This window comes from Malania oleifera, chromosome 4 (assembly GCF_029873635.1).
Source record: "Malania oleifera isolate guangnan ecotype guangnan chromosome 4, ASM2987363v1, whole genome shotgun sequence".
Taxonomy (NCBI): Eukaryota; Viridiplantae; Streptophyta; class Magnoliopsida; order Santalales; family Ximeniaceae; genus Malania; species Malania oleifera.
Genome location: NC_080420.1, coordinates 24,157,988 through 24,175,504, shown reverse-complemented (window position 1 = coordinate 24,175,504; position 17,517 = coordinate 24,157,988). Strand labels below are relative to the sequence as shown.

The following is a 17,517-nucleotide window of genomic DNA, read 5'->3' as shown; positions in this document are numbered from 1 at the left end:
AGGGGTAGCATCTATTATTGCGCGTGAGGCCTTGGAGCCTAAAACAAAAAGCATGTTGCAGTTGTTTTCCTTTCTGGGAAGCCAACAACATTAAAGAAACCAATTTTCCAATTTGTTGGGCCCCACAAGGAGGGGAAACCCAACAAATCTCCCCCTTCCGACTTATGGGGACGACTCCACCAAACCGGCCAAAACTCGACACTTCACATGCTTGTCTCTAGACAATGTTTTTGTCATCATATCTGAACCATTATCATCAGTGTGAATTTTTTCAAGCTGCAACACTTTCTTATCCAACACATCCCGAATCCAATCATATCTAACATCAATATGTTTTGACTTTGAATGGAAGATAGAATTCTTACTCAAATGAATTGCACTTTAGCTATCACAATAAAAAGCATACATTTCTTGTTACATGCCCAACTCTTTTTAGAATCTCTTCAACCAAAGCAATTCTTTGCAAGCTTCCGTAATGGCTATAAACTCAGCTTCCGTAGTAGATAGAGCAACACATTTCTGTAATTTAGATTGTCATGCCACAGCTCCACCTGCAAAAGTCATCAAATAACCCGAAGTGGATTTTCTAGAATTAACATCACCGTCCATGTCTGCATCCGTGAATCCATGGAGCGTAGATTTACCATTTCCAAAACACAAACACACCTTTGAAGTTCCTCTAAGGTATCATAGAATCCATTTTACCGCTAACCAATGCTCCTTTCCTAGATTAGAGAGAAACCGACTAACAACTCCAACAGCATAAGCTAAATCCGGTCTTGTGCAAACCATTGCATACATTAAGGAACCAACGACCAAAGCATAAGGAATTCTCTTTATCTCTTCCTTGTCTTTTTCACTTGTAGGACTTTGTTTTGAACTAAGCTTAAAGTGACTAGCAAGTGGGCAACCAACGGGTTTTGCTTTATCCATATTGAACTTCTCAAGCACTTTTTTAATGTAACATTCTTGAGACAACCTAATTTGCCATTTTTCACGATCACGAACAATTCTCATGCCAAGAATTTGTTTTGCTAGTCCCAAGTCTTTCATAGCAAAAGACTTGCTCAACTCCAACTTCAATTTGTCAATCTTGGAGAAGTTATGTCCTACAATGAGCATATCATCAACATAGAGTAAGAGAATAATATAAGTACCATTCGAAAATTTTTTCACAAACACACAATCATTCGAAGAGGATTTTGAGTAACCATGATCAATCATGAAAGAATCAAATTTCTTGTACCATCTCTGTGGTGCTTGCTTCAACCCATACAAACTTTTCTTTAATTTGCACACTAAATTCTCTTTCCCTTTTTGTTTGAAGCCTTCCGGTTGTTCCATGTAAATTTCATTTTCCAAGTCACCATGTAAGAAAACGGTTTTCACATCTAGTTGCTCAACTTCTAAATTCAAGTATGCTGTCATGCCAAGAACAACCCGAATAGATGACATCTTTACAACCGGTGAGAATATTTCATCAAAATCAAATCCCTTTTTCTGACCAAAGCCTTTTACCACAAGCCTAGCCTTGTACCGAAAATTCTTTCCATCATTTTTCAACCTAAACACCCATTTATTTTTCAAGGCTTTCTTTCCAGGAGGAAGTTTAACCCAATCATAAGTGTGATTGTCAACTATGGAATTCATTTCCTCTTGCATAACCTCCACCCATTCAACTTTATTTTCATGGTTCATGACTTCTTGATAGCTTTCGGGTTCCCCTTGATCCATTAGAGTAACATAGTCACTTGATGGATATTTAGATGAAGGTCTTGACTCTCTTGAAGACCTTCTCAATTGAGCTTGCTCTTGAACTTGTTGCTCCCCCTCATTTTCATCATCAACATCATTAGGAATTTCATCATTTCTAACATCTTCAAGAGGTGGAAGAACAACTTCCATATTTTCATCATGTGCCAAAGGTGGAGAAGATAAGTCTAAGTCAACAAAATCATTCCCATTAGATTGTGGTTGCTCAACCGTGCCAAAATTTTCAATTGTTTGATCTTCAAAAAATACAACATCTCGGCTTCTAACAATTTTCTTGTCAACCGGATCCCACAATCTGTATCCAAATTCATCATGCCCATAGCCAAGAAAAATACATTGCATTGTCTTGTCATCAAGTTTGGATCTTTCATCTTTTAGAATATAAACAAATGCACGACAACCAAACACTTTCAAGTGATCATAAGTGACATCCTTACCTTTCCAAATTTTTTCAGGAACTTCACCAAGTAAAGGAGTTGAAGGAGACAAATTAATCAAGTCCATCGTCATCCTCATTGCTTCACCCCAAATGATTTTGGCAACTTCGCATGAGATAGCATACATCTCATTCTTTCCAGTATAGTGCGGTTCATTCTTTCAGCAATACCATTTTGTTGAGGGGTTTTCTTGATAGTCTTTTGATGTCTAATTCCTTGGCTGTAACAATATGCATCAAATGGGCCAATATACTCTCCACCATTATCCAAGAGCACACATTTCACCTTCTTTCCAGTTTCCCTTTCAACTTTAACCTGAAAATGCTTAAACACATCTAAGACTTGATCTTTAGTCTTCAAAGTGTAAGCCCAAACTTTTCTTGAACAATCATCAATAAAGGTAAAAAAATAAAGTACACCACCATGAGATTTAACTTTCAAAGGACCACATACATCTAAACGTATCAACTCTAAAACATTAAATTTTTTAGTAACAAACTTTGTACGAAAAAGAGCTCTATGTTGCTTACCGGCCAAACATTGAACAAAAGCTTTAAGAGAGGTACCTTTCATCCCGAGTAGGAGCTTCTTTTTTAACAAAAACTGCATTCCTTTTTCACTCATGTGCCCAAGCCGCTTATGCCACAAATCAGTGGAAGAGTGACTTTCAATTGCATTCATAACACCATTACCAATTTTACCTTGCATCATATAAAGTGTATCGGTTCTCTTGCTTTTAGCCACCACCAAATTACCATTTGTGAGCTTCCATTTTCCATTACCAAAATGGTTGTCAAACCTTTCATCATCAAGCTTTCTGGTAGATATCAAATTTAGTCGAATATCGGGTACATGTCTCACATCTTTGAGCACCAACTTGCATTCCAAATTTGTTTCCAAACAAACATTTCCCATGCCAACAATCTTTGAAAAACCTTCATTTTCCATCCGAACAACTCCATAATTTCCTTTGGAATAAGAAGTGAAGAAATCTCCCCGAGAAGTGACATGGAATGATGCACCGGAATCAATAACCCAATCAGTCTCTTGACTTGTCAAATTAATGCAACTTGCATCACAAACAACCATGAGATCACCATCATATGCAACTGAAGTTGTGTCTTCATGCTTTTTCTCAAAATTTTTCTCTTTATTTTGCTCCTTAAATTTCAATTTTCTACACTCTCACTTCATATGCCTCTTTTTATGACAATAGTGGCATTCAATATCTTTTTTCGAAACTGAGCTGGACCGACCTCTTGATTTATCATTGCGGCAAGAATATCTACTTTTACTTCTGCCTCTTCCCCGGTTTTCTATCACAAGTGCCTCTGAATGAGAAGAGCCAATTGATTTTCTTCTAATTTCTTCATTCAACAAGCTATTAGTTACTTTATTCATAGTAACAATTCCATCGGGAGCTAAATTACTAACAGTCACAACCAAAGTCTCCCAACTTTCCGGCCAAGAAGCTAAGAAGCATTAAGGCCTGCAATTCATCATCAAAAACTATTTTCATAGTAGCAAACTAATTGATAATATTTTTCATCTCATTCAAATGTTCGGTAATAAGACCACCATCTTTATATTTCAAATTCACCAATTTTCGAAAAAGAAAAGTTTTATTTGTGGCTGACTTTCTATCATAAAGACCCTCTAATTTTTTCCACAATTCATATGCCGAAGTTTCGGTAGAAACATGATAAAAAACATTATCATCAATCCATTGCCGGATAACACCAACGGTTTTCCTATTAAGCCTATTCCACTCATCATCACTCATGTCTTTAGGCTTTCGGCTATCACCCTCAATAGGCCCATACAAATCTTTGCAAAATAAAAGATCTTGCATTTTTGTTTTCCAAGTTACCCAATTGCTTCCATTGAAACTAATCATACGGCCAACATTACCATCCATGATTTACAAAAATTTAATGCATACAAATAACACGGCTTTGATACTACTTGTTGGGAAAAGATATAATATATATATATATATATATATATATATATATATATATATGAACAAATTCCCACAAGTAAATCAATGGAGTAATGCAAACAATAAAAAAATTGAGACACAAGAAATTTAACGTGGTTCTCTCAAATGTTGAGGTACGTCCACGGGGCACGGCGGTCCAAATCCTTTATCACCAAATATGTTGTACAAAGTGGATACAAAAGGCATAAGCCTTACAAATACACAAGAGTGTATAAAAAAATGTAACAAGATGGAAATGTCTCACCAAATATTCTGAACAACGCTTCAAAGAACCAACCAAAATGAGCACAACCAGAATAACTCAATATGCTGTTAATAATATGCAGCCAGAAACACACGAAGAAGAAGCAGCAGCAGCTTGCTGCAGTGAAGAAGACAAATGGCGCTGGTGCTGACTGCAGGTTGCTAGCTGCAAGTGCTGGGAGCTGGGTAAGGTTTTTTGTGAGTGGAAACAGAATGAATGAAAATGGTAGAGGAGGCAGCTAGTTGGAAAAATGGAGCCAAAAATAAAAAAGGAGATGGAGCAGCATCTATTACTGCGCGTGAGGCCTTGGAGCCTAAAACAAAAAGCATGCTGCAGCTGTTTTCCTTTCTGGGAAGCCAACAACATTAAAGAAACCAATTTTTCAATTTGTTGGGCCCCACAAGGAGGGAAATCCAACAAGGTCAATTCGTTTTAGGCCCGGTCGAGACCAAGTCAACACGCGGTGCCTATGGGGCGCCCAAGTTGGCGCGTGTTTTAGTGTGTGCATGGGTGCACGGTACATGTGAGCATGGGTGCGTTGCATGTGCATGGGTGTCATTTGCATGCAAGGGTGTGTTGATGTGTGTGCAGGTGTGTGTGTGTGTGTGTGTGTTAGTGGTGTGTGTTTTATTGTTGGTAATAGTGTGTGTAGGCGAGTGTGTCAGTGTCTGTGCAGGTGAGTGTGAGAGGTGTGTGAGATTGTGTGTGTAGCAGTGTGCGTGCGTGGGGCAGTGTGTGTTTTAGTGGGTGTTTTAGTGTGTGTAGTGGAACAGTGTGTGTTTTAGTGGGTGTAGTGGAACAGTGTGTTTTTATGTGTGTGTGGCAGTGTGTAGTGAAACAGTGTGTGTTTTTATGTGTGTGCGGCAGTGTGTGTAGTGAAACAGTGTGTGTTTTGATGTGTGTGTGGCAGTGTGTGTGTATTTTAGTGTATGAAATAGTGTGTGTGCGTAGTGCTTCATTGTGTGTAATAGTGTGTGCGTGTGGGTTAGCAGTGTGTGTTTGCAGAATTTATGGTGCACGCTGTAAGTTGTTGGAGTATAATAGATGCTACTTTGACAACCACCCCTCACAACAAACTAATTTAAAAACCATCCCTCACAACACCAAATCAAGCTCACCATCAACCATGGCTACTTCAAACTCATAATAAAGACAAAGTAAACGAAACGAGAACATCCCAAACAACAAACCAGACCAAATATGAAATGAATACAGATACCAGAACATAATATTAAGCCAGTATAAACAAAAAAAATAAAAATAAAAGAAATGCAACACAAGGGTGCCCGGATGTGTAAAGCGTACCTGTGTACTGGGCGTTTGAGTTTGAGTGTGTGTTCTGTGTGCGTGGTGCGGTGTCTGCTCGCAGGGAAGTTACAGAGTAGTTACCACCGGGGTTGGGTTGTCGTGTTTGACAGGAGTGGTTCGCGAAGAGGGAGGGCTCGGGTGTTCCCGTGCGGCTTCCAGCAGTCTACCCAAGATTGAGAGACTTCGGGTGCCACCCAAGAGGTGTTGGGCTAGACGGCAGCCATCAAGTGAACCCAAGAGGAGCTGGAGTTCTGCCGCTGGTCTATCACACCCGAGAGGATCTGCTGCTGTATGGAGATGTAGGATCTGGTGAAGACGAAACGGGGGTCTGGTTTGCTGGTGTGTGACTACTGGAGAGAGGGGGCGAGAGAGGGCGGTGGCTGGTTGTGCTGGTCGTGGGAGCTGTGGGTGCTCACCGCCGGACCGGTTTCAATGGTGGCGGCGATGGAGGTTATAAGATGAAGGTTAGCTGGGTGGTGGATGGTGTGAGGAGATGGGCATAGTTGGTGGCTATGGGCGCGGAAGGTGGAGGTGCGGTAGAGAACGAGGACCGAGAGACGGCTAGGGGTGGCCGGAGCTTTTCTGTGGTTGAGTTCGGGGATGGTGATCGGCTGTGTTACTGGGCGGAGGGAAGAGAGAGATGGCTAGGGGTCTGTGAGAGAGAGATGGCTAGGGGTCTGTGAGAGAGAGATCAGGGAGAAGAGAAGAGGGGTATGTGCACGGAGCAAAAAGGGGTGAGGAGACAAGGGGCGGTATGCGCACAGTGACAGCGGGTAGTGGTGGGTGATGGTCTGTGAGATGGCCCCCTCTCCTTCAGTACCGAGACTCTCTCTTTATAGAGAGTCTGGCAATTCAATTTGCGCCAAAAATCCGTTCCAACAGCAGAAAATTTTTTCGTTTCAACAGAAGAATATTTTTTCATACACGCGCTTGGGAGAGAATCACTCTTCCAATTGTGCGCCCGTTTTCTTTGATCATTTTTTTTTCTTTTGGATTTTCTTTTATGTATATATATATATTGGTATTCATTTTTTGGATTTTTTTATTTTCTTATTTTGTCTTTTTTATTTCTCTTTTGCGCTTTTGTTGTCCAATTTCGTCCTCCTAAAAGGCAAGTCCTGGGTTTTAAAAAAAATGAAAATTGTACCTGACAATTAAGAGGACCCGAACTCAAAAATAACGAAGACTCAGATAAAATAAAAGGAATTCAATTTTAAACAAAAAAGGAACGTATTTTTGAGAATATTGGGACTCGATTTGAACACCGGGGCTCAATTAACATATCGGGACTCGGTATAACAACACTGGGGCTTGGTTGGCATACTAGGACTCGGTTAAAAACACCGGGACTCAATTTAGAAGATCAGACTTTTCAAAGAGGGTCCTACAATTTTCGGGGTGTCTACAAGGCCCATTCAGGTATATAAGTCACTCATCCTCCTCTTAATTTTTTGATATGAGACGACTCTCACAAACGAAATTTAACAAACTCCCCTTCAAATCTAAAAGCAAACAACCAGAAGTCAAATCTATTTTCACCTGGGATTAATTTTCAGGACATGCAGGAAATTAGGGAGCTTACTGAATTTGCTGAAGGTGAGTTCCCGCTTAGATATCTTGGTATTCCCCTTGCTTCCACGAGGCTGAATGTTATGCACTATACTCCCTTGATAAACAAAATTGGCAATATGTTCAGTTCTTGGCCGAGAAATACTATATCTTTTGCAAGTAGACTGGAACTTGTTACTTCAGTTATTCAAGGGGTTGAATGATTCTAGTTGGCCATTCTGCCTATCCCCAAGGTTGTGGTGAACCACATAATTAAATTATACAGGGCTTTCATTTGGGGTGGGAGAAAAAAGCCACTAGTTGCTTGGAAAGTTGTGTGCCTCCCTAAAGAAGAAGGTGGTTTGGGAGTGATTGAGCTCAACACCTGGAACAATTCCCTTCTGGCGAATGCCTTGTGGAATATTCAGGCTAAGGAAGACTCTTTGTGGTCTAAATGGGTAAACCAGAATTATTTGAAGGGAAGAATATTTGGGAAGCTGAAAGTAAGCATGATGACTCTCTTATATTTAAAGAGATGGTGGAAATAAAGAACATAATTATTGAGGAGACTTCTGATCTTGCTATTGCTGATAACCAATTCAGAACTAGGCATCAGGAGGATAACCTTCTTTGTAAAAAGATTTATCACCACTGGAGAGACAAAGAAAGGAGAGTCCACTAGAAGGCAAAAGTGTCGAAATCTAGCTGCTACCCGAAATATGCTTTTGTTCTTTGGCTTGCGGTCAAAGGAAACTTTTAACTAACAATAAACTGGTTGATTCAGATCAGGTTTGTTCCTTGTGCAGGTCTGAAGTGGAATCTATTGATCACCTATTCTTCAAATGCATTTTATTTGATTCAGTTTGGAGCTTTCTAAGGAGCTAGTTAGGAATTAAAAGGAAGATGACAACCATTAAAGCGGCTCTTAAATGGCTTCACAAAGAGGCTAGAGGGACAGGTATTCAAGCTATTTCTAAGAAGACTTGTTTTGCTGCTACTATCTACTTCATTTGGCATTTCAGAAACAAACTAAAATTTGAAGGGAAAGTGACTCCTACAGAAGCAATCATCAAAACAATTTAGTCTCATTCCTATAGGATGATGTACAACAAATATCCATTCCTCTCGGTTTTGAAGAACCCTAGAATGGAAGTTCAGTGACTATTTTGTTAGATGGCTTGCATTGGCCTTTGGTTTTTTTTTTCCCCTTTATTTTGATAGGTTTTTATAGAGGTAATGCTTTGTAAAGCCTTCTTGGCACTTGGTATGCCCAGTTTTTGTGTATTTCTTGTTTCTATTTAGGAAGCTTGATCCCCCGAGCCTTGCATTTGTTTAGTTGATAGGTTTTATAGAGTTCTTTGCTTTGTAAAGCCTTTTTGGCCCTGGGAATACCCAGTTACTATTTTTTTGCTTGTGTTTTGCTTGTGGGATTTGGTTCCCCCTTATTCTTGGGTATGCCCAGTTTGTCTGTACATATCAATTTTGGTCAATAAAAAAATCATCTTCCTCTAAGAGCTAGCTTGATTCTCTAATAGTCACTTAAGTGGGTTTTATCATTGTTGTCAACATCCCAATTTTAACCAGACTACCCCAAAAAGACCCAATACAATAAAAGTTGACTCCGTATTCCAAAAATTGGAGGACCCTTTTGAGAAACCCGACCGAGTCCCGGTGCTTTTATCGAGTTCTGGTGTTTTTTTACCAAGTCTTGGTTTGTTTTCAATGAGCCTTGGTATTTTTATCAAGCCTCGTTGTTTTCAATGAGTCCCAATTTGTTTTCAATGAGTCCCGGTGTTTTCAATAAATTCCAGTGTTTTTACCAAGTTTCGGTTTATTTTTAATGAGTCCCACTATTTTTACCAAGTCCCGGTTTCTGTACCGAATCCCGTTTCATTTTCAATGAGCCCCGGTATTTCTATTGAGTCCCGGTGTCTATATCGAATCTCATTTCATTTTCAGTGAGCCCCGGCATTTTTACCGAGTCCCGGTGTCTTTACCGAGTCCTGTTTCGTTTTTAGTGAGTCCTGGTATTTTTACCGAGTCTCGGTGTCTGTACCGAGTCCCGATGCGTTTTCACCGAATTTTGGGCATTTTAGAAAAAATGGAGTCTAGGTCCTTCGATTTTCAAGAAATCAAGTTTCAATTTTCGGCCAAATTTCTCTTTTCGGAGAATAGGATTCAACAATAAAAATACAAAAAATAATAATACAAAAATAAAGAAAAATACAAAAAAAGGATTATTATTATTATTATTATTATTATTATTATTATTATCACTACAAAACAAAAAGCGGTCAACCAATTCTAGGCCCGGTCAAGGCCATACGAGCCAACATGTGGTGATCTTCGTGAGAGTGCGTGAAAGTGACAAGGTACCTGGAATAGCCTTCATTTTCCAAAACATTTCTTCTAATTTTTATCTTTTCTATTTTTTTGTAAATTTTCCCTATTTCCCTAATCTTAAATATCGAAAACATAATTACAAATAATGAAAGTGAAACCAAGAATATTTTCCTAATTTTCCTTTTTTATGATTTTTTCACATTTTATAAATATAAAATAATGTACAATATAGGTAATGCTACACAAATGGTGAATATGCAATTCAAGTTAAAATGATAAGATATAAGTAAAATCCTAATATACCAAATATATGATGTTGTCAATATACTAAGATATTTAATATACAATACGTCCAAGATCTTCACACACTAAATATATACTACTAAGAGGCTAAACATATCATATGATTAAAATCCTAACCCGCTAAATACACATATTACTAATTTATTAAACATGTAATACAAATATCATTTTAATGTACCAAATACGTAATTGCTAAAATGCTAAGTTACTAAATACGCAATATAACTAATGGTCTAAATACATATATAAGTAAAGTTCCAACATACTACACATAATATAATCCAAACATTAACCCACCAAAATTCTAACATGATATATAGTGACATTAAAATCCTAAACGGCTAACAATGTGATACAACTAAAAAAAAAAAAAAACTTAGATATTGAAACAAATCTTGGCCATAAAAACCTTTCGGCAATATTATTAATGCAGTGAGAATTTGAACTTCGAATATTGAAACAAACTTCAACAGTAAGGATCCTACCATAATAGTACTAATTATTTGATAGAAACCTAAAAACATTTTATATTAATAAAAAGAAACCTACAGTATGGATATTAGTTTTAAAACAAAACATGAACATCAAGTTTTCAATTGAACAAAAATATAAACAGAGACATTTCAGTAATGAAAATCAAAACGCTTATAATAAGAGAAGCCATGCATGAGTGTTTGGTGTATGTGTTACTGTGTGTGTAGTGTGGGTGTGTTCATGCATGCGTGAGTGCTTGGTGTGTTGCATGTGTGTTACTGTGTGTGTAGTGTGTGTGCGTTCATGGATGCGTGAGTGAGCATTCCACGTGTGAGTGTGTGTTCAGGGATAGGGGGCTCACAGTGGGGTCGCCGGGGCTGATGATCGGAGCTGGTGATGGTTACTGGGGTGAGTGAGAGCTGAGAGGGGACGCCGGAGTTGGTGGCTTGTCGTGGGTGTGCCTATAGCTGCTACTAGCCTCCCTAGAACCCGAGAGGTGCTAGAGATTTGCTACGGGTCTACCGTGGACAAGAGGATCTGCTGCGGTGAGAAGGTTGACTCACTCGAAAAATGAGTAGGTCGGAAGCTATCCCAAGTATAGGAGTTACGTCATGTAATATTCAACCCAAAGACTAGATCGACTTCTTAAGAAATGCGTTTTAATTTCAAATTTCTCATTCGTCCAATCAAAAACAAAAATGTACTAAACTCAGTTCAGATATGGGATTTTCAAGATTGTTAAATTTCACTTTTAAAGAATTAAATAACACGTAAATTGAAATCCTAAAACTAGCATGCATTGATTTAAAGAATACTAAAGGAAACTCTAGACTACTTAAGAAAACAATGAAATATGCATTAATTAAAGATGGCAACCTAGAATATGGAATTAAAAAATACGTAATGGAAACTCAATTAAACACACACATGCGCAATAAAAACCGAAATTTTACTAAATCAAAACTCAACCCATACCAAATCTAAACGCACACGCAATAAAAATCTAATGCTTAAACACTCAAAAGAACCACAATAAAATACAATTTTGATCAAACCGAGCATCAAAGAATTAAGTCATGAAAAGAACATTCATTCTAACTTCTTAAAAATAAAAACACCCCTTTCTTTCTTTTCGTATTTTATATTTTTTTTCTTTTTTTTTTTTTTTTTTCGAACCAAACCGGGCTCTACTAGGCTAATTAAATAATGCGGAATATTAAAGAAAGTTATCGCAAACTTAACTAAAAAAAACACTAAAAAAATAAATACTTCAATAATAAAAGAAAACATCTTAACTAATATTCAAATCCAAGGTCTTAACAAGTGTCAATGCAAATTCAGCAGGATTTCAAGTAAGTAATAAATAAAATAAAAACACAAGGAAAAGATGGTAGAGAGAGAGAGAGAGAGAGAGAGAGAGAGAGAGAGAGAGAGAGAGGGAGAGGGAGAGGGGTTGGTCTGAGATGGTGGCCTGGTTGTAGTGGAATTGCGGAGGCTGAGGAGTAGCTGGTCTGCTGCTCGTGTGCTGGTCTGCAGAAGAGTCTCGACTGCTGTGGACTGGTGATGCAGCTGTTGGTGCTGCAAGCTGTCGTGGACGGCTATGGTGGCTGGAGTGAAGAAAGAAATTGAGAGGGACAGAGGGAAGAGGGAGACAGAGCAGAGAAGCTGAGAGGATAAAAGGAAAAGAGAGAGATAAGAAATAAAAACAAAGCAATAGAGAGGGAGAGAGATAGAGGGGAAAAAAAACACAGGGGTGAAAGAGAGTATGGTGAGGGAGCAAGGGAGTTTGGGTGCGGGAGCACCACCAACTGAGAAGAGAAAAATAAATAGGAGGGGAAAAGTATGAAGCCCTAGGACCCGGATCCTTGACCCATTTAGAGAACTCGACTCAGCCATGCATGGTCGGGTCACATCAAAGGAAACTAATTTTATTTTTTCTCTTTTTTTTCCTTCATTTTTGTTTTCTGCGTTCACAGCCAAGTTTAACCCTCCTGAAGCCTGTTTCGCCCAAAACTCAAAACACGGAAGTTACAGATAATCCTTTCCTCTTTGTCCAGAAATTTGAATCGTCTTAATCAGAACTCGGATGGAAAAGTTATGTACAAATTACAAACAGGTGCCGGTTTTGATTCCCAGGAATTTCTCTGCAACAAAAAAATTACCAAAAATTCATAAATTATGCAATAAAACTCAAAAATGATAAATTCGGCACTTTATTAAAATATTGGACATAATTGGACATTTAATTAAAAATATAAGTCGTAGAGACCGGATTAAAGTGCCCAATTACGCAGATTTGACGTGTAATCAAGGGTTGCTTCCGGAGTTGGGTCGCCAAAGCTACGGCGACGATGACGGTGAGGTGCTATGTTGTTCTCCTCGAAGTGGACAACGGCGACAACGTGGGGCGTGGCAGGTGGTCTCAATCGGGGTGAAGTCAGACCTGTTGAGTCTCTGTGAGAGACTAGTCGTGGCTTGGCTGTCGAAGGTGTGTTGGGGTTAGTTCCTAGAGCAACAATCACACACAAAATGCAAACACACAAAATGGAACACCAAATTTACGTGGTTCGGTCGAATTAACCTACGTCCACGGAGCACACACCAAATAAATATTACCACCGGGATAATTATACAGGAGGAGCCACACTACTCAACTCAACTCTCTCTCTCTCACACACACAACTCTCTGTTCTGCACACAACACTATGCGCACAACACAACACACCACACACAACACTCTACACAACTCCACACACACACACACACACACATATATATATATATATACACACACACAAGGGGGAGTAAAATTCAAAGGGCAGTGGATGCAATTTCAGCATAGTCTGCAGAGGTTGGTGGCCACCGATCTCCAATGTCAAAGAACACGGCTGGGCTATTGGTCTTTATTTCAACGTAAGCTGTGGGGGAGGTGTTGCTGCCGACGATTCCACACCTGCAATCTTAACAATCTCCCACTTGGAGACGGAGGCAGCATCTCAACCAGTGTATAGGTAAATGATGTGCTCATATCTATCTTCAAGCATAAAGACCAACTGAAATTGAGCACAACTTCAGCTTCCCTGTAGTCACAACCTTCGTCAACATGTCAGCTGGATTTCAGTTACCTTGAATCTTTTCAAGTGTCAGTACTTCATCCTCTAATAGAGATCTGATGAAGTGACAACGCAGTTTAATATGTTTAATTCTGGAATAAAATGCAGAGTTCTTTGCCAAATGTATCGCACTCTGACTGTCGTTGTACAAAACATTCCTCTCCTGCTTTAATCCAGGCTCTGTCAACAAACCCTGAAGTCAAATCATCTCTTTGTTGGCTTCTGTCACTGCTACGTACTCATCTTTTGTAGTGGATAGGACAACAATCTTTTGTATCTGTGACATCCAACTAACTGTTGTGCTAACAGTGAACATATATCCGCTGATGCTCTTGCGGTGATCAACTTCACCAACAAAATCGACATCTGTACCCTTTGACTTTCAAGTCTCCTTTGCCGAAACATAAGCACTTATCAACAGTGCCTCTGAGGTACCTGAAGATCCACTTCACTGCTTCCCAGTGAGTCTTCCCTGGATTTGACATGAACCTACTGACTGCTCCCACTGCTTGGCTAATGTCCGGTCTGGTACAAATCATGGCGTACATGAGACTTCTAATGGCTGAGACGTAAGGTACCTTAGCCATGAAGTCCTTCTCTTCATCTGTCTAGGGAACTTGATCCTTGGAGAAGTGAAAGTGTCCTGCCAAAGGTGTATATACTGCTTTGGCGCTACTCATGTTAAACCTCTGTAAAACACGGCTAATGTACTCTGACTGAGATGACTGCAATGTTCCCTGTTGCTTATCTCTGTAGATCCACATTCCAAGTATCTGCTTCATTGAGCCTAAGTCCTTAATGTCAAACTCCATTAACAATTGCTGCTTCAATTTCCTGATCTCTTCTATATCTGGTCTTGCGATCAGCATGTCATCCACATATAACAACAGAATGATATAGTTATATTAATACCTCTTGAAGTAGCAACAGTGGTTGGCGTTACACTTTAGAAAATCATTCTTGTGCATAAAGCCATCAAATTTTTGGTACCATTGTCTGGAAACTTGTTTGAGACCATACAAGCTCTTCTTCAACCTGCATTTTAGATTCTCTTTACCTTTCTCTGAGAGTTCTTCTGGTTGATGCATGTAAATTTCCTCATCAAGATCACCATGAAGAAACACCGTCTTCACATCTAACTGCTCGAGATATAGACCATCTAAGGCAACAATGCTCAAAACTGATCTGATGGTTGTCAGCTTCACAACTGGTGCAAAGATGTCAGTGTAGTCAATTCCTTCCTTCTGCTCGAAGTCTTTAACTACCAACCGAACCTTGTACCTTCTGGAGCCGTCATGCTCCTCTTTGATTCTATACACCCACTTTTTGTGAAGGGCCTTCTTTTCTTTGGGCAACTCAGCTAGTTTTCACGTTCTATTGGAGGTGAAGGACTTCATTTCGCCCTTCATCGCAAGCTCCCACTTGCTCGTATCTACCACTTGACATGTTTCATCATAGCATTCAGGCTCTCATTCATCTGTAAGAAGTAAGTAATCTATATACCTTCTGTTTGGTACATAGGGCCGAATAGATCTCCTAAGCTCCGGAGCTGGAGTAGGAGGCGGTGGTGCGACGATCTGCTCCACTGGTTTCTCCACCTGAGGATTCTCGGTATTCTAATGTTGTGTCCTGACACATTTTAAGATATCATCCATATCTACATAGGTTGACTCTATCTGAATTGGTTCGGTGGATTCTATCGTGTGCTTGTCTTTGTACATCACATTTTCGCTGAAAATCACGTCTCTGCTTCTAATCAACTTCTTGTTTTCATTATCCCAAATGCAATACCCATATTCTTCTTCACCGTAACCGACGAAGGTGCATTTCCGGGACTTAGGATAAAGCTTGTTTCTGACATGATCACTAATATGTATATATGCAACACAACCAAAAACTTTCAAATGTGAAAGTCTCACCTCTTTTCTGCTCTATACCTCTTCTAGTATACGGTGGCCCAATGGTACTGATGGACCCCTGTTAATCAAGTACGTTGTTGTGCCGACTTCTTTTGCCCAAAACTGCAATGGTAAGCCTGACTGTATACGCATGCTTCTAGCTCTTTCAGTCAGTGTTCGGTTCATCGGCTCTGCTATGCCGTTGTGCTAAATCGTCCCTGGCACAGTTTTTTCCATCCTGATACTGTGCTCATAGAAGAATTTCTTAAACCCGGTGTCTTGATACTCACCACCGTTATTTGTTCTCAACTTCTTAATTCTCAAACCAGTTTCATTTTCAACCATAGCTTTCCATATCCTGAAAGCATCAAATACTTTCGACTTATACTTCAGAAAGCAAACTCATACCTTCCGAGAGTGATCGTCAATGAACATGATGAAGTAATTCCTTCCACCTATGGATAAGACAAGTGTCGGTCCCCACACATTTGAGTGGACTAGTTCTAGTCTTTTCGCCTTTGGGGCACGGGTGTTTGTCTAGGAACTGACCCTTTTCTGTTTCCCATATATGCAATCCTCACACATGTCAATCTGCACTGATTGTAGACCACTCAATTTTCCCTTTGAGTGCATTACTCTGAGTCCTTTCTCGCTCATGCAACCGAGTCGTTGGTGCGATATGCTGCTGTCGTCATTTCCTGCAGCAACTGAAATAGACATAGAGTCATTAGAGGTTAGATAAAGTGTTCCATTTTTCTTACCTCGCGCAATCGTTAGTACACCCTTTGAAACTTTCCATTCATCGCCAATGAATGTCATCGTGTATCCCTCATCTTCCAGCTGACCAACTAAGATCAATATCTTTTTCAGGTCTAGAATATATCTAACATCATTCAGCTTCCATACTAACCCGTTTATATTGATCTTCACAATTCCCTTGCCGATTATGTCGCAAGGTTAATCGTTGCCAAGGTACACCTTACCAAAATTACCTGGTGTGTAGACAATCCTTACAACAAGTGGCATGAAATGAGGCTTCGGAGTCTAAAACCCATAACTCCTACTTGCTCTCCAGAGAGCATATCAATGCATCTTTTTCTCCTGAGGAAGAGGCGAGATTTGCTTCTGTCTTCACCTCAAATTCCTTTCTGGGACCTTTGCACTGGTTTCTAAAATGTCTGGCCTTTCCACAGTTCCAGCACTCAACGTTCTTTGTGCCCTGGGAACCTCTGGGATTTCTGGATTTAGACTGCCTAGTCCTAGATCTACCGCGATTGTTTGATCATCTATGTCCGCTCCCTTTTCCTCGACTTTCCATGTTCAAAGCTGAACTTGAAGTGGAGGCATTGTTCGACTGCATTCTGATCTTTTCCATCAAAATCATGCTGATAGCCTCATCGTACTTTAGTTTTGATTTTCCTGCGAAGCTACTAATAGCAGTAACAATACATTTCCAACTCTCAGGCAGTTGACTGAGAATCAGTAAGGCACGGATCTCACTGTCAAATGTAATTCTAATTTAGGCGAGTTGATCCGACAGCTCGTTGAAATTATTCAAGTGTCTGCTGAAATTTTTACCTGCAGACATACTTATGGTAAACAATCTTTTCATCAAGCGTACCTTATTCGCGACTAATGGTTGTTCGTACATATTAGATAGCGCATCCATAAAGAACTTGGTGGTTGTCAAGTGCTTGATGTTGAAGGCAGCAGACTTTGCCAACGTCATTATGATAGCTTCAAGAGCTTTTCGATCAAACAATTCCCACTCGCTCTCCTTCATAGATTTTGGCTTCTCCTTCAATGGTAAGTGCAACTCCTTAAAAAACAAGTAGTCTTCAATTTGCATTTTCCATAAACTGAAGTTTGTGCCGTCAAACATCTTAATCTGAGAGTTCTTTTCGTTTGACATCTCAATTGGCTGATTTAGAGACAAAATTAGCTCAAACGGACAGCACGATTGGATCCAAAACGACCGAAAATCTTAGAAATGACTTAAGTCGTCTGAAAAATGGACCCGAAATGGCTTCAAAAAGCCCGATCAAACTCTTGGTCAAATCTGGTAAACTTTTGT

At 39.6% G+C, this 17,517-nt stretch overlaps 1 protein-coding gene across 3 annotated transcripts in view; it reads right to left on the bottom strand.

Annotated features, from left to right (window-relative positions):
- LOC131153623 (uncharacterized) overlaps positions 1 to 17,517 on the bottom strand; it is an 81,845-nt gene that overhangs the window by 23,970 nt on the left and 40,358 nt on the right. The window contains exons 16-17 of one of the 3 annotated variants that reach the window (XR_009136287.1): positions 12,702 to 12,911; positions 11,705 to 12,576 (exon numbers count right to left, since the gene is read on the bottom strand). The gene's annotated coding sequence lies outside the window, so the exon portion shown is untranslated. Of the gene's footprint in view, positions 1 to 10,793; positions 11,019 to 11,704; positions 12,577 to 12,701; positions 12,912 to 17,517 lie in introns of those variants that run through there. The other 2 variants (XR_009136285.1, XR_009136284.1) reach the window with 2 other exon arrangements.